Below are 19,775 nucleotides of genomic sequence, written 5' to 3' on the forward strand. Positions count from 1 at the left end.
GTGGATAAAACATTGCAATTTCTATTAAAATTATATCATTCAGCCCTTATCTGGAGTGATCACGTCAACCTTGAAGTCATGTTTGCCATGTGATATATTCTTTAAAAGTCTACTCAGAATATACTCACACTGAAACAGAGGAAAAAGGAATGAAAGATAAAACAGTGTGGTAGGCAGATGGGTAGAGGAGCAATAATGTGGAGAGTATATGTTGCATATGAAGAAGACAGATGGTTAGAGGACAATGAGAAACACTGTGGTGGAATAAAGGCTACATGAGGCATATGATCTTGTATTGAATGCAAGAGTACAGAAGAGTCAGTTATTTGAGAAGTAAATTAGGTTTAGAAGAGACAAGAGTGGTGACAAGACAGGTGAGGGAAAGAAGCATCTCAACAGAGGAGTAAACTGAAATACCTGGAGTAGAATATTCATTTCTGTACGATGTCTCTGTCCAGCAGCACCTTTCTTGGCTTGGAAGATGGCAAGCAGTTTAGGGGTGTAGTGGTCTAACATGAACATGAATTTGGACTCAAGATTTACGGTGGTAATTCGATGGAACTCAGCGCTGACCTGGAAAAAAAAAAGAAGAAAAAGACAAAAAATGACTGGGCCCAATTAACAAACTTAGATTTAAACTACAATTTCTGAATTTCAGCCTCTTCTGCCCAAGATGTATTTGTGTTGAAGAAATTTGATTTTCTCACCTGTGACATATCGAACAAGGCAGGCCACCTTTCCTTGATCTCTTTGATGCTCAGTTGAAGACTAACAACATCCTGTCTTCGATGAGCAAAAGTGTTGGACATCAATTCAGTGATGGCTGCCCTGTCTCTCTTCTTTAATTCAGACAGAATTTTTAGCCGCTGTTGCTCTTGGTGTTCACTGCTTTCTCCTGAAGGATAATGTGGGAGATACAGCACTTCCCCTTTGCGTGCTTTTTTAACATTTTGGGCTGGTTTCCTCTCACCAGGACGCTTGTTTTTGAGAGAATTGCACGTAACTTCAGGAAATCCAAGATTTCTTAACTTGGACCTATAATTCCCCATCTTGTATTTTAGGCTGTACATCCATCCAATCCATCCGTTGCGACTTCCAGGTTCCGTTAGACATGGGTGTTTTTGGACTAAGGCTTCTGCAACCTGTCCAACCTGAAGGCCTGTGGGATAGGCAGTGTAACTGTACATGTAATCTGCCATCCTTTCCATAATTTCAGACTTGACCCCGGGGCTGTTGAGGACAGTTCCATTTTTCAAAAACTGTTCATTCGCATTCCCCAGTACTGCTTCTGTTGCAACTGAAAAACGTGGAATTTCAATTTCACTTGGCCACAATGCTCTTTCGGGGCTTAATAAGACAGTGCCTTGTGATGACACTGATGATGTGCCATCTGACTGGTAGTCTGCAGAAGTAGAGGATGACTGTGTTTTTGAAGTCAAACTGGAGGTGTCACTCATATTGTCTGCATCTGCCACATTTTCAGTCTCTGGTGTTGCTAATGAGAGCACAATGGATGGAACAATGACCACCTTGATTGTCCCCTTATGTTTAACCTCGTTTGTAGAATGAATTGTGAAGAAATCCCCAAAGTCCTCGTCAAAATAATGGAGGGTGAATTTCTCATGGATATGGAAAGTATCCTTCACAGTCTTATGCAATTGATCCACTGTGTCTGGCATCCCTGATGACAGTGTGAGCTTCTCACTATGATGATCTATAATCACCTTCACAACAACAGGGTCCATCTGTATGAAAACAATTAACAACTGGATATCAGAGCAGGATTGCTGTACAGTTGATGCTTAGCTTTTTCACCTACTACTCAACAATAATGTGTCTTTTTAAACTGACCATGCGTTTCCCTCCCACACAGTACGCTGCCAGGGGGTATGTATCACTAAGTTGCTGTATGTGCAGCAGAGTCACCTTCCCAGAGTGCTCCAAAACAAACCCCCTAAAATGCTCATAATACCAACTGTTAAGCAACTTAACAATGAAATTTAGATCACTGCCTACAATCACAATTTGTGAAATTTCCACAAAATCGGGTAGACCACCGGTAGATCCATGAGGCAAAATCATCCCAACTGCATATCTGGTTCCATGATATGACAGTGCATTTGTCAGCTCCACTGTGGTTTGTGTTGGATATCGTTTTTTAAAAGACTCCTGTATTTCCTCATGCAGCAATGCCAATGGAATACTAGTTACTTTACTCACACATAATGCAGGTTTCAAACCATCACCATGTAAATGATATGACATCATCATTTGGTGCTTTGTGGCGAGACTGAGTAGAATGTTTCTGAAACTGTTTGTGTGTCTAACAATACGCTTGAAAAAACTATGCTTTGCCTCAAAGCGCATAGTCCAGACACAAACCAGAGGTCCAAAGCATTTTATCATCTCTGGATAATGTTCCAAGAAATGGAACTTAGGAGTTAATTTAAAGTCAGGAAAAACTTCCAACAGTCTATGGCGATGTTCAGATATCAATGTATCGAGATAACTTATACTGTCCTCGGTATGAATAGGTGATACCACAAGTTCAGTAATATCTTTTAATGTCATGAGAGCTTGCCATGCGGGATCACTGAATGGCACCTTCGAACCAATTATAAATGGTAATAATCTCAGTAGTGTCCAATTCTCGTGTGCGTTTCCACCGATAGATCTGCGAGAAGAAAGATTTAGTGGGATGGGTTGGGGGCGGTCAGTTTTATCGGTCCAATTATATGGAAACTCAATAATTAAATTGTTCAGTTGTAACAAAGTGAAATACTGTTTTTTTAAAAACAGTTTAAAACATAGTGCCAACTCCAAAGGTATTATTCCTTCCAAGAGGTCGTGGAGCACATCTGGTGGGTACCCTGTCACAAAATGGAAATGCTTCAATTTTTCTGTTAAGGGACAAACCTTCCTAACACCGTAACAATGTACCAGATCAGGGTTTTCCAATACAGATTGAACTTGTAAAGTATAATTCTCCTTTGTTCTTGGTGGAAAAAAACCAGAATGCACCTCTTTTTGCTGGTAGTCTGAATGGTCCCCAATACAAAATCTACATATGTAATGCCCAGTAAAACTTTCCACCAGGCCACTCAAAGAATGAGCACCAAGATTATCCGCTGAAACACAAAAAACTGTTCCTCTGATATTTTTGCCAATGGCAGGGAAAAAAATGCCTTCTTCCTCCAATGTAATAAGGTCGTTCAAGAGAGGCTCCAGGACAGTTTCATAGCCAAATTTCTTAACATCATTAGCTTTGCAAAGAATTGCCAAATTAATTGATGTTAATTGGGATCTCAATTCTGATGGCACATCTGCAAGTACCCAATAAACGGCTGTCACTTTATGTTTTTTGCGTGAGGTTCCAAGGGGATTACAAATTTCAAAATCATCCACATAAAGTATAAGTGAAATTCTTAGCTCCCCATCCGTGTGAAACTCATTTAACTTAAAATATTTGCCATCTCGAAAGGATGAAAGCTGTGACGGATTGCCTGAATGTCTTGTCAGTATTTTACTTACAACGTCTTTATTGTTTAACAGTTGCTGTAAGGTTCGTAGGATGGGTACGTATTGAAAACAACAACTGTCCAGTGGATCAAATATATATTCAACTGGCTCGATAAAATGGAAGTTTTCTTTGAAGTATTTATCCCTCTTATACTTACAATGAAAAGGACCATCAGGACCAAAAGCTTTAGTTAGAGGATTACAGAGTTGTAATTTTTCAACTAACTCACTGATAACATTTTCGTCAACAGTGCAGTTATTCTGTGTAAAAATGTCTTTCACTAAATTTGGAATGTACTGCGATGATGATGCGCAAATAAACTGGAGCTGTTCCACCAAGTCATCTAAACATTTACCTGTGACATTATAAATGCTCTGTAACCTCAACAAGAGAGAACCAATTACTTCCACAATCGCACTTGTATGTCCTTCGCAATCCAAATCTACAGTAGTATCCAATTCCACATCTTCAATTGATTCCACTGATGAAAAATGGCTTTCATTCTGTTGAACACTGGTAGAAATAGGAAGTTTTACAATCACATCAGTCTTAAAGTCATCACATGAGTAAGATTGGTGCTTTCGACTTTTGTGAGTAGCATAAGTGCCATATATGTTTGTTTTGAACTCACAACCATCAAAAACACAAACTATTGTTTCTAGTCTTTTCAGATGAGAGTTAATGTGTTGAAAATAATCTTTTGTATTTGGAAAGCATGAGTCACAAATTTTACATTTAAAAGCTATCCCATCTCTTTGATTTTCAGTTTCCTCTGATTTGTGAGCTCTATACAAGTGTGTACGCAAGCCACCCCAAGTTTTAAAGGAACATGGACAGTTCAAATGAATACAAGGCAGAAAATGTCCACGACCAAAATGTCCATGTTTCAGTCGATAGTGTTTAAGAAGTCCCCCCTTCGATGATGCCACAAATGTGCAGAGCTTACAGTGCCATTCCATACACTTTTACCTTACTGTGGGTTAAAAGGGGTGCACCAGTGGCTCACAGGCCTGTGATTATGCCGTAAGGCTCTCTTTTTCCCTTGGTGATCTGGGTTCAAGTGTGGCCTGCTGGCCTTTGCTGCTCGTCCTCCCTATGTCTTTCTCCTTTACACGAGCATTCCTGTGGCTCCCAAACTCATTCTGTAACATAGGGACAACATTTTCAAAACGAGAGCACAATAAAAGCCTCTGTTGCCACAGCAAGTTGAGACACTATAGTCCATATTCCCACAATAAATTTGGAATAAATGTGGGGTATGCTTTGCTAATATTAAACAGAAACAACTTACCTCCCCTCTTTTCTTGATCAGTTGTTGAAATTCCCATGCTGAAAAGCAAATTTTTAACATATATTGAATGCATGATAAAACCATCAAGCTTATGGTATTTCTTTCCATAAGAAACTAACAAACAAATCACTATGAATTGCATGCTTTTATATCTCGCTGAATACAAACCAGGCTTAGCTCGGATAATTGATTCTTTAGTTGATATGGTCTTTTTTCCTGTGAACTTTTAAAATAAGGCTACTAGAGATACACGCACTCTGTCGCTCCAGTGAGTGAGATGAGAGACCTGCACTGGAAATTCAGAAAGAGCCCAGTCTGAGACGTTCAGGTATATGGCAACTTATTTTTGCCATTTCCTTGTTCGTGTCTAATCTCAATTACTTACAACTCAAATTTTATCGTATTCTTTACACCTTAGAAATATTGTTTACCTTCCATGCATGCCGATAAAGCATATGACATTAAAAACTGAAAGAGCCGAGAGCCGAGACGCCTCATATGGCACCTTTTGAAAGGTGGTGGGGGAGAGGGGGGTGCTACTCCAAGCCACGACTTCGGCTCCACTCAAGGCGCGAATAGAGAGACAACATACTTTGCGCGGTCTGCAAAGCTAGTCTGCGAAGCATCTTTGATACGGTTATAAATAGGTGCTATGGCTAGCTTGGCAGGGCGAGAAGTTTTATTTCCAAACCTGTCTCCACCTTAAAATGTGCAACATGTTGCAGTTTCACACATTAAATGTTCGAGCTACACGATGTGTCGCCTCGAGTTGTTCAGGTGCTAACACGGCAAATTAATGAGTTAAGCTAGCTCGTCGCGATACTAATGTTTGTCAAATGATATTTCATGCTCATGTCTGGCTTACAGAATTTATACAGAAACTATAAATTTGTTCAAAATGACTTACCATCGAGTCAGGTTGAAATTCAATCCGCTGTGCCCGCCAAGCCTGACTGCAACCGTCCTTCTGAGCTCTGTCCCAGAACCGTTGAAGAATCTTCCGTCACTTCCGCTCTGTTTACTTGATTTTTTTAAGTTGTTAAGTTACGTCTCAAATAAAATTGAGTTGAATTCGATAACAATTGCACTTATTAAAACTAATTGCTGTTAGTAGTATATTCTCAAAAATGTTGTTGAAACATACAGTGATTATTACAAATATTTAAACTATGTAATCTGTCAGTCAAATAGTAATTTATTTCAAAGAAATAAACTTAATTTACATGTGTATATTTCACACAAAGGTTCCTGTTGGAGTTCTACTAATGAATTTTAATGTAGTCAAATCAAATACTCATCATAATGTTATTCAGCAGTTATATCAATCATGCATACCTATATATTACTGTCAGATTTACTGGGTCTTTGAATTCTTTTTTAGAGTGTGTCTGACGGCTCTTAATCACGCCACATTGTCGTGTTTCATTTCCCAGCGTGCAACTTGCTCACAGGCCTTCGTTAATTTGCATTGGAGGTTCAGAAACAATAAAAGCCCAACTCAATTTACCCCGTAGAATAACTCGGAGGAAGCGCCGGCAGCTCTCTACCCCAACACCCTAAAAATCAGCTGGCTCTGTCTGAACTCAACAGTCAGCAGATTGGAGGTTGGGTGGGGGGCGGGCACTGTGCTACTCCTCTTGCCTCAAGGTCACAGTTATTGGAAATGGAGACATCCAATGTGCTCACATCTCTCTTTGAATCCACACACAATGGAGTGATTCCTCTGTGTCAATTTGGCCTCCCCCGATAACTGATAAGGCAGCCGTTTTTACATACCATCTATGAATGCTGCACTATAGGCATTATAGAGACACACACACATAGAGATTAAGACCAATTCATTCATCTGCTACTATTATATGTGAGGATTTATTTTTTCCCCAAGCAGTGTGTGTGTGTATTTTAAAGGCAACAATGGATATAAAAGGCATGCAATGCTATCACTTTGGTTCCGTGCATTACAATAACAATAGTCTAAATAATGGAATGAACTGTGCAAATGGCTTTCATGTGTGTTGTCAAAGACACACAAGCAGAGAAACCGGACCACAGGATTTCTAGAGTAACACCAGAGAAACACCATGGACCAGATTTCCCCACCTTACCCCTGGGACGTGAACAACAGAAGTGCGACAAAAGGTTGACAAACTGTCCGGGGAAATTGTGTGAATAAAGTGAAGGACAAGAGCGAGAGGGAGCGATTAGTCGCAACAAGAGCAGGATTAGGCTTGTTTTAAAGGAAAAGATGGTGGATTTCAGCACAGGGTGCCACATTGTTGGGAGGAACATGGTTTCATATGACAGTGAGCTGCAGACACGGCATCCTTTTTGTTTAACACTCAGAAACTGAACATGGGAAAATGGGACAGGCCGGCGTGTGGTTACTGAGAAGCGGATTCCAGAGTAACGGCGAGGTTAACTGACAACAATCAATCAGTGTGCGATCAAAAAACTGGAGACAGAAACGTGGGTGAAGATTCCTGCTCAAGAGATCTGTTGATTTATTTTCATCTATGATATGTTTGAGACTACAGTTCAGAAGCTCAATAGTGGTTTAAATAACCAATATGGCTGCTCTCCTAACCCTTACAGCTTTATTAAAACAGACAGTATTTACCTTCCCGAAGTACGGCAGGGAGAAAATGTTAAAAAATGTTTAAAAAAAAAAATCATTAAAAAGAAAACTTATGTGCACTTATTTAATTTCAGTGCTTTTACTAACTTTCTCCCAGTGAACTGAGAGTAAATCATGACAACTAAGCGACGTGATTATGAAAAGAAAAAACAGAAGATTGTCAACAAGTGTTTGACTAAAACTAAAAAGTGTTCACACAAAAACATCCTGATCCAGAAGGAGATGAAACACACGAACCGTGGAGTGAACAAAATTATAAAAAATATGCATCTTATGGCTGGAAAAGGGTTCAAAATGTCACCAATTACTTTAAATCACCCTTAATAATATCAAAGATGTATGGGTGGAATCTCAAAAGAGTCATCTGTTAAATATCTCTGAATTGTTTTGATACTGTACATCCATCATCAGGTTTTAGGGATGGGAGAGTACGTCAGGATCTCACAATTACCTACCTAAAAAAGGTCATCAGTCAAGTTAAAATAACAGAGGTTCAATTTGCAGCACAAGGAGTGACTAATGCTGTTTTTACACCGATAATAGATGTTTAAACAGGTTTTTTGGACCCTGCTACACCTGCTGAAACAAGCCAATTAAAGCTGTTCCCATTGCATGTAGAAGCAGGTTGATCATCAGCGCTCTGAGGGCTGTTATACTTCTACCTCCCAGGGGACAGGCGCGTAACTACGACAACACAAAGGGATATTAACCACCCCATCCAACAGGCTGCGTTTCTAATAATCACTTATCTGTCATCGGTCTATTTTACCATTTCTGACTGGACCACAGATATCAGGCCCACACAGGAGGGCAGAGAATGAACTGCCAGCTATCCATAAATTGTTGTGGTCAGTTTCAGAGCCTTCCTGTGACACTTTACGATCAGTAAATGTGCGTTTCTGTTGAGAAGTTGTGCCCATTTGTGTTGCCCAAGTGAAGATTAGCATGTTCCGCCAGGTGATGCATTCCCACTGATGCCAAGCAGAGCCGGAGCTTATAAAAACCCGCATCTATGGCAGCTATATGTGGGACAAACTGACGATTAAACTCTGCACACTGCACTCAGGAGGAGGGTGTTGGAGGATTTGTTGACCGGTGGGAAAAAAAAAAAAAAGGCTCAAGGCAAGGAACTACAACTACAACGCTTCATTGTTTAAAAAAAAAAAAATCCCTTTGTTTTTACAACATTCAACCAATAACTGAACATTAGAACAAAACGGGATTGCCCAGCCCAAATATGGAAAACCAGTAGGAACACTAAAATGTTTTAAGTAGGATTTATGAGCCATAGTGAGAACACTCAGCCTGAAACTAACAGAAAATTATTAGTTAGTTAGTTAATTTAGTGATTAATCACATATCAACGTCACAGTTTCAGGAGTCGAGGGTAAATATAATTATTAGTGGTTCCACAATACAGATAAAAAAAACAGGAAATTCTCATTCGTGGGAGGCTGAAACCTGCTAATAAATCTACCTGCTTTAAAATGATTAATGACAAAAGATTCATCAAAAACCACATACGAGAAGATTTCACCGTGTGGACCGATTTGTCATTTCAGCATTAGTGATCATCACCAACATCAGCTTTTCTAACTAGTCTGCATCACAGTTCATAACGAGCAGAAATGTTTATGTGGACACCAAGCTAATATCTGAGGTCCTCTATTTCTCTCTTCATTTTTGTCTCCTCCATCCATCCATCCAAGCTCCCTCTCGCTCTTTCGTCTTATCAGTGTGTCCAGGGTGCCCTTCTCTTTTCTTCTTTACGGGTCTTTCTTTTGGGTGGCCCTCGGTGCCCCCCCCACCCCACCCACACACTCAGACCCAGAGCATGCACTTCAGACAGGGGGCTAATGGGAAAATAAATTACCAGCAGGCAAAAGCCCTGGCTCTGCACTTCTGCTGGAGAGAGAAAGGGAGAGAAAGGGACACAAGGGGGGTGTTGAAATGAAGGGAGGTGGTCAAGAAGAGGAAAAAGAGAAGGGTAAAATTAAGACAGGAGGAAGACAGAGAGACTGTGGCAAAGGAGACAGAAAGAAAGTCCAGAAAAGGAAAAAAAAAGATGGAGAAAACGAGGGGGACTGCAGGAGGGGAGAGGACAGCCACAAGGAGGAGGGTTAAAGAGAAAAAGATAGGTTGAAGGGATTAGCTAGAGTTCATTCCTGGTCTATGAAGTGCCTGCTCATCACTTTTTTTTGCCATTTTACCATCTCTGGCCATCATAGAGACCTATAATAGCCAATAACATCACCACACACACACACACACACACAAAATCACTCAGCCAATACCCCAAGCTACCGTATCTGGGATTGATTACTCCCTGCGCATGAAGCAGCAGTTCAGATATCAAGCCAGCAGATTCACCATGGCAGCGGACATCTGCAACGGGGTGGGCGTCCGTGTGTGTGTGTACATGTATGAAGTCAGATAAGTGTGCATGAAAGGTGGGAGTTAGTTGGAGTGTCAATCCAGTTAACACCAACAAAAAAAAAACTAAACTTCACCAGCAGAAAGCAAAACGAAAACCCAAATAATTACACCTGATACTGGAGAAATGCTGCGGTGACTAATATGTTTCAGCTGGCAACAAGTTATTTAACTTAAAAGATGTTACAGTTTACCAATTATTATTGGAGAGCTGTCCAACGGAGTATTAAAACCTAGAAGGATAGTGGCGAACCATGGTCTTAAAAAGGAGGGAATGTAGAAAACAAGGGTTTTAACAACTGTGTAACCTAAAGAAAACCTCTAACCACTAAGAATAAGCACAGAAAAAATCTTTGGGATGGGCTCGAGAAGAATGCAACTCCAACATTAACAGAATATCAGACAAAAGAGGCTAAAAAGATCAATATATTGACTCAATTAACTCCAATGTAGTCCTCTGAACATAAACTTTCTTTAAAACTGCAATATAAATGTTAACCTAACAAAGTATTGTGATGACTGCCTGATGACACCGCCCTTTATTGTTTAAGCTTCACTCCAAGATAGCAGAGAGACGCCAAGAGGTTCAAGAGTTTGGTTGGTAAATCCATCTGGAACATCTTTATTTGAGATATCAAACGGATATTTTTTGGGTGAACACACGATAGGAATTTTTTATTTTGGAAGTAAAGTGATTTCCATTCAATGCTCCCATTAAAGATCTGTTTGTTTTAGCTTTTTTTGGCAGGCTGCTGAGATCTGACAGAGCTATGATAGGACTCTAATCCAGAGCAAAGCTGATTTGCTTAAAGGAGGGGGGGGTTAAGATGGCCTCTGACAAGAAACAATTGCCCCAAGTGAGAGCCTGCCTCTCTCCCACCCTGCTCCATGACAAAGGTGTACCCTCCGTGCTAAGTGACAAATCTGGGAAGACAAAGAGCATTAGCAGGGTGATGCTCTGCTTCAGTGGCTCCGATTGTGACCAACTCAAAGAGAATCTAATATGGATTTTGAAAAAAGGAGAGGCAGAGATTAGAATGAAAGAGAAACAATGAACACCTTCTACCAAGGGGGAATTAGTGGAGGGATTGGATAAGGAGCTGGTGTGCCTTAGTGTGCGTGCGTGTGTATGTGTGTGCATGAGTGAGCACTTGTTCCTTTAAATTCTTTTTTTCCATGAAGGAACAATGGGGTTCCTGAATTTTATTTATGTGCATTTACACGTGACAAAAACACACTGTAATGCCTCATGTGCCAGTGATCTTAGCCTGACTTAGAGGCACTGAAACAGGAGGGCAACCTCAGAACCAACGAGCATTCAGGAGCTTTCTACTCAAGTCACCTCACAGCGCAAGAGTTGCAAAGATAGACGGCGTCCTTCGTCACATCGAGACAGAAATGCGTGCACGCCTTTAGTGACAACAACCTCGAATTCCTGCCCGTAGACTCGCTGGGAGAGGCACTCTGAAAACAGATTCATGTCCCAAACAGAGATCAGCCCAACTGTCAGTGGCTGGCTTAGCACTGGCATCGGAGCACATCACAAGACCCTATTCATTGTCACTTAGTAGAACAGCTGCCTCAGTTTGCCAGCAACAGTGTGTGTCTGAGTGTGGCGGCGTGTTTAGTCCTTTAAACGCTCATATAAAAAAAACAAACAAGTACTCGCTCTGAGATCATGAACTATTCACCCTTGCACACAAGTTTACCGTAAGTTCATGACAAATGCCTCTGTGCATGCACACACATCCCTGGTTTCAACCCGGTGTAGGCCCCGCCCACTCAGGTCCAGTGGGTCAAGCTTGTGGATAAACAGGGGGATTTACAGGGGCTGATGTTTGGAGGGCCACACAGGCCTGTCTACATCGCGAGCAGCCATCTTAAGTCGCACAGACGAAAAATAAATAACCAAGAGAGTGAGATAATAACTGTTCCACTGAGGTTGCCCAATTGCGCCTCACGTCCTTCCAGAGCGGCCTGACCACCCATCATCGGCATGTAACGCATGACACCAAAAACAAGGTGAGATGAGGATAAAGACAAGCAGGAAAAGTCGGATTAGAGTCGACCAAGGAGAAGGGCAGGTGACGGCATGTGGAGCCATGAAGCGATAGAGGACAACCTCAGAGATGACTGATAAAGACAGGGTGTGGCAGCCAATAACGTACACCCAAACGCCTGTTAAGACATCACCAATGCAACATTTATTTCGATAAAAAGGAAGACTGAGATGCGTGGAAAGTAAAAATTCTGCAACAAAGGCGTAAAGAATAAAACAGAATTAAAAAAACAACACATCAGTTTTCCCTTTTCCTGACAACAATCAGCTCAACTGAACCTTTGCGTCGTGTTTTGTGGAGGTGAACGAGTGCTTGTGAGTCCGTGTTTTCTGGGTCAGTTTGGGGACAGCCGGCAGTAACGGGTATGGGAGGAGAAGGGATAGCTTATTTTACTCCAGACTGGTACAAGCCTGAGCAGAGTGAGCTGGCACAGAAACCATCGTCATACCGCTGCAGAAACGAGCCCCCACTGCAGAACTCTGAAGTAAAACATCTCTTTTCTAGCATTCAAAATGTTATGTTATCTTAGACTTTTATACATCTATATAACACTGCATGAGTTTTAACTCACAAGGACTGTGGCAGAGCTACAGAACTGTGGCTTTAAACACTTGGTATGATGGAGGTTTCATCTCATCTTTGGTTTCCTGTTTGGTATACATAAACCATGTTATGAACGAGGAGAGTCTGATCCACAGTTTATGGCATCAACACCTCGAGTCACAATACACATCCTACTTAAGTTGTTGGCTCTACAAGGTGAAGGCCACACAGGAAGGTGGATGTTTCCCAGGTGCCACTTTTGTTTTGATGTTTATTTTGGGGTCAAACGTCACACTGTATGAGACAAAACAAACTCCTGGTTACAGGTTTAGAGCCTGCATGTGTATCTACGCGTTATAAATGCATCTATATGTTTCTTTGTGTGCTTACGACAAAGAGACACGTATGTGTATGAGAAGGTCTCCATGTGTACGTATGAGCCGTCGGTGTTTGCTGCAGCGTCTGGTGACATCTGCTGCGATGTTGGCTGGGAGCAAATCGCAGCAGGACGCAGAAGCCTCAGACTAAGGAGATGAAAGCCGAGGTCGCAACCCGGACCAGTGGGACAAGTCACACGAATACAGACTCACGCATTCAAGTGTAAACAACATACCCGGGCTGCATGCGCAAAACACACTGCAGACATATGCCACTCGCTCGCACACACAGCATGAGGGGCGCACAAGGACGAAAGACGAAGGAATGAACGGCACAAGGATAAAACAATGTGAGCAAAGACACGAAATGCACAGAAACATGTTGGGAGCAACAGTTCAACCGGTTTATTTAACAAAGAAATGCACGGAAGCAAGAACAGACTCTGCTGAGGGCGTCGGGGGTTTGAGTTCGAGTGGTTTAAGAGACGTGTGAGTAGAAGTTTAAATGGTCTAAATGAAATTATAATCAAGTTAATTAGAAAAATAATGTCAAAATCCTAAAAATATTCAACACACAAACTAAATTAAGAACACACACACACACACAGTCTCTCAAATGGACACCACCCACACAGTCACAGACATGACACCTGCACAGAGATGGAGTTCGAGACGCACACAAACCTCATGGCAATGGTAGCAGTTAGTCAGCAGACTGGACATGTGACGGGGTGGTGTGGTGTGGATTAGGGGCCAGTAAGCCTATTAGGGCGACAGGAGGGACCACCCGGCCTCCGCAGCCACCTACAACCCACAAACACACACCACCCTAAACAGAACGGACACGAGTGCAGCTTCTCACAAAGAAACAAATAGTCAAAACACACATGCGTTGCGTAATTTCCATTTTCTCCATATTGTTATAAAGCGCTTGCGTCTTATTTCGCCGATGTGCTTCAACGCATTATGATAATACAGTTTAGCGGCACACTGGCAGAAAATGGCAGCATTTAGAGTTGCAATATTCATGTGTGTGCGCCTGACACGCCACACAAGAGGTCTGAGTGTGGGGGGTAATCACGAGCATCTGTCCCCCTCTTTCCTCGTGGCAATTAATTAGATTAAATTAATTTGGAAAGCATGTGTGCATGTTTGATCCAATGCCGAGAACCTCCCGCCTTCTTAAAACACACACGATACGTGTACATCCTTCCTGATTTCAAATATAAAATAAATTCTTTAAAAAAAAAATATATACAGTATGAACATACTCTGCATTCTGACACAGTAAATGAGTCCTAAAACTATTTAAGAAATAGGAAAACAAAGGTGCAAAGGTAACACACACACACACACACACACACACAAGCGCAAATTAATCCCAATTTGTCGGCCGCAGCACGGGAGAAACTTTTGGGATTTCATACTTCATACCAGCTTTTGTCACCTTTGCGTGAATAGCCGAGGGCTGAAATAATTGTGTTTTTCTTCCCCGAGGCCCAGTCAGCGCTCACAAGCCACTGGCCTACGTAATATGTTCCAGACAGAGAGATGGGAGGGGGGCAGCGTACACACTATGGGTCCAACACAAAAAGAAGGGGTGTGTGTTAGGAGAGTTTGGTTGTCTATGTGTGTGTGCGTGAGCAGTAAGGTGTCATAGTTTTGACACCACTGTATGTCAGTGTGTGGCTGTGGGAGGTACGCGGCGTGGAAATGGACTTAATGGAGTTGGATGTGGTCCACAATAGACAGGACTTCACTTCAGACAGACAGATGAAGAGAAAAGAATCCACCACGAACATGACTGAAAGGTAAAAAATGATCATAAGCCATGATGAAAATCCCTCCATACACAAAAATCTAATACTTGTATACACAATGCATTTAAGCCTATTTTCTAATCTTAAACATGTCAAAGTGTCCCATGTACCATCTCTTTGATGTTAAAAGATAAGTAGCATTAAGCAAATCAAGCTCCACAAAAAAGATTGTCACATTATTGTCTATATTTACATAATCATTTGGGAGGTTTAAAGCATTAAAAAACGGAGTTAAAGGTGTAGTGTGTGGGATCTAGTGACATCTACCTCTGAAGTTGCACACTGCAACTGACTGAAAAAAACCTCTTAGAAGGAAACGTGCCTGCTCCAGAGTAGCATTTTGTTTTGTACATTTTGGGCTACTGTAGAAACACGCCGGAGGATCTCAAAAGGCTCACTCAGAGGTCTTTTCAAGCCATTCCGCACCAATGGAAACTCAGTTATCGTCACGAACTGGAACTCAGAAAGTCATCCATGCTTCAAGTGGCCATTTCAAAGTCGGCATTTCCAACGCTGATGCATGTGCCAGACAGGCTGAGCAGCCATACAGATTTAAAAATTCTCTCCTACAATGGTGACATTGATGTAATGTGAGCGGAAAGTGTCGACTCGGAGGGTGAAGGATGGGGGAGGAGCAAGGAGAGTGGGGCTTTGGAGTCTGTATCGCTGTATATTCAACATATTTAGACATGATAGCTTCTCGCTTTAAATACAACAGTCTATGTGTGTTATTTAAATCCCCCCACAAAGCTTTGAAGATGAGTGAAGTTGGTCTCCAATCTCCAGCTTCGGCTGATATGCAAACACGGAGAGAATACACACAGAAATACATACACACATTAACATGCCGCCATTCACATACACACACAAAAGAGCCCGTCAGCACAATGCCTTCGAATATAGCCGTCCAATCTTTTGACTCTCAATTTGCCCACCTTTTTGATAATATGTGCCCGTCTGAAAAAGGGTGAAAGGCAAGGGTGGCGTGCAATTTAGAGATACTACTGTGCAGCCATTTGCCGCCTTCCACCTCTCTTCGTCACTTTCTCTTCTTCGCTCTCTCCATCTTTTGATTACGCGATTCGCCTTGGCAGACGAACAAATAGAGGAGAGAAAAAGGCAGTGTTTGACACTACCTTTTTCAATGACAAAATACAATCTAGCCAGGGCCAGTAATTCGACGGAGAGGGATTAGCCTAGCGCGAGGTTGGGCCCCAAGATTAAGACGAAGCCAGAGCGCAGGGATCTTGAATTTCATCATCTTCAGCGCTCGGGCACAATGGCGTATTCTTCCCCCTTTCTCCTTCGCCGTTTGATGAGGGGTCAGGAGAACTCACCTCTCCTCTTCTTCTCCAAAGAGCAGCACTCCCTTCTGCATTCATTCATGTGTCCTGACTTTATATTAGCTTAGATACCTCAATGGTGGGGGTTGCATGAACTCTCTGTACATTCATGACTGCACAGTCGGAGGCAAATATGATCAGAGCTATGGGAATATTTAATGTGTTTAAATTAACTTGTACCTGCTTTGCATGTCTCAGCGAAGACATAGAGGGACGTGCAGGTGGACATTTTACCCACTGACATTCATACTGTACACAGATAAACATACAGCTGTGCACGAGGAGCCAACAGATTTAATCACAGCTGCTTGAAAAAGGGTTTTTACTGATCTTGGGGTAGACTGCCATCTTGTGGTCAGTGTGTAGCTCTAAACTTTCTGCTAATCTTTGTTATTGGTGTGACTTCAGGGACCAACAACACCATAAACTTCTCTTTCAATTCAGCTGAACTCATTTTTACTAATATTAAAGGTAAAATCTTTCAGGTGTAATGTCAAAGGCTCCTATGTAAGGGTACAAACCTCCCATAACGTGTGCTTCCTCCTACCTTTGGAACTAATATCCCACATCAGAAGGAACTGTGACAGCACAGTGGAAGTAACATCCAAACAAGGATACTAAAGGCAAGAGTTTTGTGGCTTCCCTGTAAAAACTTGGATGTGTGAAAGGCCCAATCCCAATTCTATTTTCTACCCCTTCGCCTACCCCTCGCCCCTACCCCTCGCCCCTTCAAACGGAGGGGTAGGCGAAGGGCTAAGAATGTCACCCCTTCGAATTGGGACAGCACTTCACACTCACGAACGTAATAAGTTCGCGCCGTCAGTTGTTACGTAACCAAAAGCGACAGCTTTAGCCAGAAGTAAACAAACATGACCGGTGCTGTGGTGTTCGCGCTCTCCTGGGCTATTCGGATATTTTTAGAAATATCTGCGTCGAATCGACGGAGTGCCATCAGGCGAAGGCGTCTTCGACATCTGGGAGCATTGCTGGATCTTGTTACGGTATGTAGAATTATAAATTAATACAAATAACGCGTGTGAGTGAGCAGCTGGTAGCTTCCAGAGCCGGCGTGTGAAAATGATTGTGTGTTTGTGTTTGAAAGTGCTTCTAACTGTACATTTGTGATATCGTGTAATATAGAAACAATTTGCTTGTCTCGTTGGATTTGCTGATTCATTGACTGGAGTAGTATCCTAACCTGGCTAACCTAGCTGAAAGCATAAGCTAACGTTTAGCCTTTGTTACTTTGGGAGGATGAAAGCCTGATCTTTCCATGTTTTTCTTTCCAGCAGACGGGTCGTCCTACAAATTATTGCCCATTGGACCACAACATGTACCCCAATTTTTTTGTTATCCCTTGTATAATAAATCTCTTCATACCAATATCCGTTCCAGTCGTTAATATGATGTTGATGTGATAATCATGCTCACAAACCTTTTGTCCTTAATTTATTTTATTAGGCTCACATTACAGACTGGTAAGGCAGCTTATTTTCAGAAATAACAGCTTAAAGTGTCTGCTGTAAAGTGTGTGGTGCAAATATGGACAATAAACAGTATGAATATAAACAATATGAATATAAACGGGCAACAGTGCAATCATCGAGAACGAGATGACCGGAGCAGGAACAGCGGAGGGCGCATCGGAGGTGCTGGGCTCAGTGATGTTCTGGGGGAACAAGACACGATATGACATTATAGCATGCACTTTCATCCATTGTAAAAAATTAAAAAAAGGTGTTTCAGAATGCGGTAGTGGTGGCTGTGTGTACAATAGGTGCATGGCGCATCAACTCACCGTAAAGTTTGTCTATCATGCGCTCAAACCGAGCTAAAAAGCGCTCCGTTTTCTGCTCGTGGCGCTTCTGCTCCTTCAGGCTCTCCTGTATCAGGTAATCCATTATGGGATTGGACTTCCTACTTCTTTTTGGGGATGGGGATGACTTTAGAAACAGATCTTCGTTTTCGGCGCTAAACCTGATCAGGCTCTTTGTTTGTGCTTGAGTCCCTGTGAATCAGTCACGTATATGAATACTTGTGATAATAGGTAGCGAAATGACGCTCACGTCACTCAAAAGGAACTTCTCTATGGTTAACCAACTACATTGCTTGTAAATACTCGTGTTACAATTTAAAAAATGACAACTCTTTCACAGCACCTTCACATGCATTGACCGATTACTCCATGTAAAATAGCGACTTTTCCCATGTGCGTTTATAACAGAAAATAACTACACATTGCCACCACTTTAAACTCACACAATACACCAGTTATCACAACTTAAAACGATTAAAACAGTTAAATTATGGCAAAAAAAATAGAAGAACTTACATTTGTGTGGTGCTCTCGCTTCTGCCATTTTTAAAAAGACTCGCGATCTCCCGGTAGTCGCGTTGTATTCTGGGAAATATATCATACCCCTTCAAACGGAGTCTGCCTGGCCGAACCCCTCCGTTTGAAGGGCTACAACGGAGGGGTAGGGCTAAGGGGAAGGGCTTTGGAAGAGTATTGGGACAACACTACCTCTACACGTGAACGCGCAAAACGGAGGGGAAGGGGTAAGGGGTAGGGCCAAGGGGTGAATTGGGATTGGGCCTAAGCCTCAACATCTCAGTGCGTGAAGGTGTAAGGTTGCCCTCTCCCTCCCATCTTCCCTCCTCTGTGTTTTCCATTCCTGCTGTCAAGAGTCTGGTGTGGCTTTGATCTTACGGTGATTAGTCAGGTATGCAGAGACACAGGCAAACCCACAAACTTGGGTTTTTCTCTCCCTTTTCTTGCCCTCTCCCACGCTCTGGTCAGAAAACACCGGCTGACCTGCTTGTCTTCTCGACTCTCCATCAAGAAAAAGAAGGTGGAGCACGGCCTGCTGTCATTTCTTTGAGTTTGACGTGTACAAAAAGTGACAGTGACATTCCTTAGGAAATAAAAGAAAGGAGGCTGAGGAGTCTCAGGGTCAGAGGTCCTTTGTTGATCACTCGTGAGCCAGCTGGTTTTTAGCAGACAATCATTTAATCTAAAAGATGAATTTGTTCTTCTTCGTCACTCTGAACAAGCTCAACCACCAATAAAGAGAAAAAATAAAGCTCACTCCTGTAGAGCAATTAGTTTGTTAGGCTGTCAATTACTCCTACCTATATTTTTTATAATGAGTAAAGAAAAATCAATAAAATAACATGTTTACACGGTAATGACCTGTTTATCGTCAGTCTGTAGCTGACAGCAGAACAGATGTCATAGTTTTCATTCATGTGTAAGTAACTGAAGTTCTTCTAGATGAAGTTTGAGGTGGAGAAGGGATTATTGTTCTGTTGTAATGTTCACCAACATAAATTTATCAGAATAATATGAAAAGCAGAGCCAGCTGACTCCATCTATATTTGCTTCTATAGATACATTTCCAGAAAATCCCCGGCCATTTCATTTGGTACACTTTGCTGTACTGTGTTGAACTACCTTGATTCTTCATGGCATAGATTCAACAAGGTGTTGGAAACATTCCTCAGAGATTTTGGTCCATACTGACATGATGGCATCATTGCCGGCTACACATCAATGATGCGCCTCTCCCGTTCCACCACATCCAAAAGGGGCTCTATCGGATTGAGATCTGGTGACTGTGGAGGCCATTGGAGTAAAGGGAACTAATGTCATGTTCAAAAACCAGTTTGAGACATTATCCTGCTGGAAGTAGCCATCAGAAGATGGGCACACCGTGTTCATGAAAGGATGGACGTGGTCAGCAACAATACTCA

At 42.0% G+C, this 19,775-nt stretch overlaps 1 protein-coding gene and 1 long non-coding RNA gene across 8 annotated transcripts in view; both read right to left on the bottom strand.

The window, feature by feature from the left end:
* The window catches only part of ehbp1 (EH domain binding protein 1), a 145,498-nt gene that overhangs the window by 98,680 nt on the left and 27,043 nt on the right, over window positions 1-19,775 (bottom strand). The gene's annotated exons all lie outside the window — the stretch shown is intronic.
* Window positions 17,451-18,532, bottom strand: LOC142400380 (uncharacterized). The gene is made up of 3 exons (XR_012772928.1): window positions 18,355-18,532; window positions 17,821-18,030; window positions 17,451-17,691 (listed from the first exon to the last, which is right to left on the bottom strand). It is a non-coding gene; the product is annotated as an uncharacterized LOC142400380 (long non-coding RNA).

The sequence above is a fragment of the Odontesthes bonariensis genome, chromosome 2 (assembly GCF_027942865.1).
Source record: "Odontesthes bonariensis isolate fOdoBon6 chromosome 2, fOdoBon6.hap1, whole genome shotgun sequence".
NCBI classification, from domain to species: Eukaryota; Metazoa; Chordata; class Actinopteri; order Atheriniformes; family Atherinopsidae; genus Odontesthes; species Odontesthes bonariensis.